Source organism: Ceratotherium simum, chromosome 11, assembly GCF_057802395.1.
Source record: "Ceratotherium simum simum isolate JZ-2026a chromosome 11, ASM5780239v1, whole genome shotgun sequence".
Lineage (NCBI taxonomy): Eukaryota > Metazoa > Chordata > Mammalia > Perissodactyla > Rhinocerotidae > Ceratotherium > Ceratotherium simum.
In genome coordinates, this window is record NC_141910.1 from 50,025,872 (window position 1) to 50,031,871 (window position 6,000).

Below are 6,000 nucleotides of genomic sequence, written 5' to 3' on the forward strand. Positions count from 1 at the left end.
AAAATGGTTTGCCATAAAGTGACAAATGCATGAGGTATTACTGATTTTATAAATGATAGTCGTGTGTTTATAGTCTTTTAACAATTTTTATGTCTATCAGCATCTCTGTTTTTAGATTCTGCCATTGTAAATATTTGTTTTAATTACATAGTTATTGCTTTGGTCCATGAAGGCAATTTTGGGGATTTTTTTGGCTAATGGGAAGGTGGTACCATTATTCATGACACTTGGACTACAGTGTGATGGTTTTGCTTGGTGCAGATGGGATCTATAGTGAAATTAATTAAGTCTGATAGAGCCCCCCCTTCTGGCTTCTTGGTGTCCTGAAGTGCCCTCCCACGTCACTCATGGATTACCCTCACCTCCCTGAGTCTATGTATTACTGTGGCAAGTCAGAGATGCCCTTTGCCCGGCCGACCTCCACTCCCATCGATTCCCTCCATGCCCCCCAAAGCTGAGTACTGGAGATCAAGGGCAAAGCCATCTCCCACCCAAATATACCTTCCTCATCCTCTGTCATTCAAGGGCATGAGGGGCAAGTAAAGATCTGGGACAGGATAGACCGGACAAGGGTCAGCATAAAGTCAAGCTGAAGGTCTGAGTGGTGGACATTGGTAATTCCCGGAAGTCAAAAGCCAAAAGTTTTTCACGACCAAGACAAGTAGAAAGTGTGCATACCAGAAGTCCAGTGAAGGGGGAGCGAGGAATCAGTCCTCAAGTGTCAAGACAGGCAAGGTCAGAGAATCTGGAAGCTTGGATTGTCCACAGTCCAGCCCAAGCAGGTGGAGCTTGCCACGGTGAGCCCTGTTCTAGGCTTCCAAATCTAGAAAAAAATGACTAACTGGCGCAATAAATGGACAGAGCAGGAGGGGACTAAAATACCTGCCTTTTCGTTATCCCTGCTTTTTCTTTTTCCCTTCTTTCATATTTTTTGTATAAAAACTCAGTCACCAAAGAGAACCTTCCAGATTCCAGCTGGGGCCCGGGGCAGAGCAGTCAGCAGCTGACTGTTTTCCTGCCATCGTCACGCTGGGTTAGAGAAATGATTTTAGCCTCCAGGATTTTCAATCTGATGTTTCCCTGATAAAATATATGTATTTATATTTACAATGGAAAAAAAGGAGGAAATGAGTTTCATAGGTTTTGGGTAAGTGAAAATGGGCCAGTTCTGCCCGGCTTTGTGGAGGAGCAAGCTGTGTGTCCAGCTCTCGGGGACCTCTGGGAGGACAGCCCCAAATCCCCACCTTGACCTTTAGTTCAGGGACCTTGGTCAAACTCCTCCAGCTGCCTGAATCTCCACAGCCTCATAGATAGAATGGTGAGAACCGTCCTCACCTCACAGGGTGAGTGTCATAAGATAACATCCGAGCGTTGCTGGCATTTGGCAGCGCACTTAAAAAATGTGGGCTCAGCCTGATTTCTCTGGAGGCGGAAGGGCACCTTCCTTCCAGCGTTTGTGGCATGTGCTGAGGCTGATGCCAGCACTAGATGGCGCTCTGTCCCCATGCAAGGGCTCCACGGATGCGGGACTGCAGACGACAGCTTCAGTGCCAGTCTGGGACACTTGGGCTGACTTGGTGCCCTCCCAGCCTGACTCAGCTCGGAAGGCCACCGTCAGCCCCATACGGACTCACTTCTCTTTCCTTGCCTCTTTTTTCTGCTTAGTTTTTAATTGATGTACTGTACTGTATTTTATACAGAGTATTTGTTTCTGAAAAAAGCAAACCCTGTTTTTAAGCACTTGTTTTAAATGCGTCTCCTTGAGGGATCCAATGGCACCCAGCCCACTCACCCTTGTACCCCAGGGCTTAGCTGAGTGCCTAGCTCATCACGTCTGAGATTTATTGCATGAATGAACGATTTTTGAAGTAATTCAGGTAAATGTCACCATTTAAAATGTCAGTATCTATTTGAGTTGCTAATTGAAAATATAAGTATTTAAGATTTGCTTAAAAAGACACATAACTTTCCTCTGACAGGGTCCCTCTGACTTTGCATAAGGTGCAATTTCACACCGATGCCAAGTGCTGCGCCCTGCCTGGGGGGCAGTTCAAACTGCCTTGAAAAGCTCATCAGACTATCTGAAGACAGTCTTCCTATCTCGACGTTCTAGGGACTCGGGCCTCATGTTCTCTTACACAGTCAGAATTCATCCTCCCAGAAAGACTAACCAGCTGGGTCAAGTTCCAGAGCCTTTGCTTTCAGGTTATAAGCTACAGTGGAAGCTCTGAGCAGTGGGAGGTGGGTGGTCCTGGGCCAGACCCAGACTGAGATGAGGCCTGGTTGTTGAGCCCACATCTCCATCCTAAGCCTCAGCTTGCACAGCCTGTCCCGCTTGCAGAAGAAAATTAGGCCAGAAGTCATGCAGCCCCACACAGGTAGAGTGGGTGGTAGACAGAGCAGGCCTCACCTGGGCGGGGAGTCTGGGTGTTTTCCATATTCCTGAAAAGCTGTCCATGGGGCCTTAGGTGAGTTGCCTAGCTTCTCAATTTAACTATTTCAAAAATTTATGTGTGCAGTTGGGGGAGGGTGGACAATATAACTTCTAAATCTGCTTCTGGGGGGAGAGAACAAATTTGCCAAGAGCACAGGCTGGCCTTAAAAAGATGCCTGCTTGAGTCCAGCTCCAGCGTTTACTGGTGTAAGTTACCTTTGGGGAGTCATCAGTGTTCATACCTGTGGTCCAGAGGACGCTGTGTGGATCACGTGTGATCACGTGCTAAGCTGCTGAGCACAGGCCAGGCCTCTGGTGTGGTTTGCAGTTCCCCTCTACAGCCACATTGGCCCCAGAGGAGGGGCCGACTCCACTCTGCAATGGCCCAGGACTCCATCAGGGGAAAAGCCAAGTGGTTTCTGAACCAGAGTCCCCAAGGCTCTGGTGCCTGAAACCTAAGCTTCAATCCTCCTGGAAAACATCTATTTGAGGGCTTTTGTACAAAAGATTCATTTCCAGATTCATTTCTACGTTGGCTGAATGAAATGATCAAAATGATCATTGTCTTTGTCCCGACTTCCCATTGGCCTCACATCAAGTCTCCCCCAAAAGGAAGCTTCATCAAGCTTGATGTTCCACTCGCCCAGCCATCAGATGGATTGCTCATCAGGAGTAACGGCCAGAGGCCATATAGCCGGCAGCAGCAGGATGTGCCAAGGCAGAGCCGGTGGACCAGGTTGTGGGCCCCCAGCCGGCCCCTTCGGCTCTTCCGCCCTTGGTTTTCACACACTCAGAGAATTGGGCCCGGTCCAGGCCCCACAGCAAGGCTGACTGTGCACCAACCCTCACTCCCATTTTGTGTGGTCGAGAGTTCCCTGGATGGTTGACTCAGGCTGAACATTCTTTCCCTGATCTTTGGCTTCCTTGAGAAGGGAGACATCAGAGGTTGTTAAAATGCCCTTGGCCCGGGGTTTAATGCTGCGAGGGCTGTGGTATTCTCGGGGTGCAGACATTCCTCCCCGGAAACTGCCGCTGCCTCTGCATGAGGGGCCGAGCTTCTGGGAGGAGTGGGCTGCAGGGAGGCCTCCCGTGAACTCTAGTAGGTTGTGAACACGTAGGCTTTGCCCAGAAATGGTCCTATGAGACAGTTGTTCAGGCCTGCTCACTGCTGCGTATCCTTCCTCTGTGAAGTGTGCGTGTGTGCGTGTGTGTGTGTGTGTGTGTGTGTCTGTCTGTGCATGCATCTGACACCCAGGCTTCCAGAGTGATGGTTTCTTCAGATCAGGCTGTGGCAGGCTGTGAGGCTCAGGAGCTGGGAGGAAACGTCTGAATCCTGCGAGTTCTGCTATGAGAGTTGGGGGTCTTTAACAGAGTGAAAATGATCCAGGGTGGGCTGGTGAAATGGGAAACACACTTGACCAGAAGCCAGATATGTGACTGTGTGGCCTTAGGAAAGTCATTTAACCTCTCCGAGCGTCGGTGTACTCATCTTCTGGTTTGGGACGGTAAATCCTGACTACAGAGTGGTGGCAAAGATTAAATAAGATTGTGGGTGTGAAAGGGCTTTCACATTATAAAGTGGGGTTCCCGTTCTAGTGGACTGACCTGGCGTCATGTGCGTTTGCTGGATTATTTGATTCTGCTTAGAAAATGAGAGAAACAAACAAATAAGGAGGATAGATAAAACGAAGTGTAGAAGCAAGTGGCTTGGCAGACATGGTAGCCAGAGATAAAGTGAACCACGTGTGTTAACACAGGTAGGAAGATGAAGGAGCTGAGTAGGCGCTGAATATTCACGATTCACACTAAATATACATGAGGCGCGTGAGGCACAAAATAGTCAGGATATGTCAAACACACACGAGACTCATGAGGCACTCAATCTTCAATCAGCCGCCCACTGGTGACATCCATACGGTCCCATTGTGGCCCCCAGAAATGCAGATCAACAGCCATGGCTTTCAGCTGACTCATTGGTAAGCTGCGGCTGTGGCCAGCCGTCCAAGCCCCTGTGTCTCTCATAGAGCACCTGTGTGGTTGGGCCTCTTGCTCAAACCTCAGCCTGGTGCTTGTGACCCACCATCAGCAGGAAGGGCTGATGTGGCAGAAGGACAGGACAGAGGAGCATTGCATACCCCAGGATTCAGTCATGTGGTTCTTCCATACCTCTCCCACAATATTCTAAGTGGGTTAACTAACCGCCGACCCCCTTGCTTTCCCTGTGTTTTAAATTGATTCAATCAACATGCAATCTAAGCCTCTTGCTTTGGTCTGTGAGCCCTTCTGTTGGGGGACTGGAATAGCTGGCTGGTAGTGGACCTGGAGGCTACTGTTGCAGCAAGGTAATTTCTGCCATGACCCCTGGGGTCAGAACAGGGGAGTGGCGGCTGGGGCAGGAGGACTGTGTGCTTCCAACCATCTAGCTTGGTTATTGATATGTGGGTGCCATGTCTATGGACGTGGTGGGTAGAGGGACTCTCAGTCCCCCCTCCCACTAGCCCTCAGCAGGCAGACCAGCTCCCACACAGAGCGCTGAGCAACGCGCACACACGTGGACAGTTTCCCAGCGACCCTGCTGCTCCCTCACCTCGTCCTAAGAGGACAGAAAGTGAAGTGATTTCAACAACGCCCGACAGAATCTCATGCTCTCCTCGCTGGCCTGACCAATGTTCCAAGAACACTCTCACCATTGCCTGCCGGTAGCCTTTTCCAAAAGTCATCTTTGAGAGGCTGTGTGTCAGAGCTCAAAGAAAACTGGGTCGGAGTCCAGCCTCTGTCACATACTAGCTGTGGAATTTAAGCAAGTCACCTAAACTCTGTGTCTTGGTTTCTTTGTCAGTAAAAATGACACCTGACCAGGCTCTATAACAGATGGTATTTATTCAATGACCCCAAGCACAGGTTAGATAGATAGTTCTTTATTTTACTTTACTTTATTTTATTTTATATTTATACACTCTTTTGTTTGAAAAAAGATAGGCGCACAGGCACTGGGCTAGATCCTAGCAGAGAGATGAAAAATCAGCTCCTTATCTTAAGGAGGTTGCAGTTGGTTGGGGGAAAACACAGTGTAGGATGTGAGGAACAAGCCTGGGGAAGTCGGATTAACCTGGGGGTCTGGGAAGAGTTCCTGGAGGACATGGCACTTGGTTTGAATGCTCAGACATGTCCAGGGAGAGAATGATGATCTGAGTGGAAGGAACAGCATGGGGAAGGACAGCATTAGGAAGCGGATCCGTCAGGAGAGGGACAAGTGGTTGTAATGACAGGTGGTTGTAGCAGGATATAGGGTGTTTTGGAGAGATACTTCTAGTAGCTTAGCAGAGGACAGATTGGCAGAGGTAGAAGTTGGAAAAAGTTCAGAGAATGTAAGTGACCTACCCAAGGTCCACAGGGAGTAGCAGGCCCTCATGACTTAACTCTTTCTGAGCCTCTCCTCGGGTTTCTTAGAACTTCAGAAGGGCCTGTGGGTGCCTTTCCAACCCCCACCCTCATGGGTGCAGAAGGATCCACTCTGGAGAGGGGTGGGGGAAGGAGGTTGCCCTGTCCCACTTCACATCATTAGA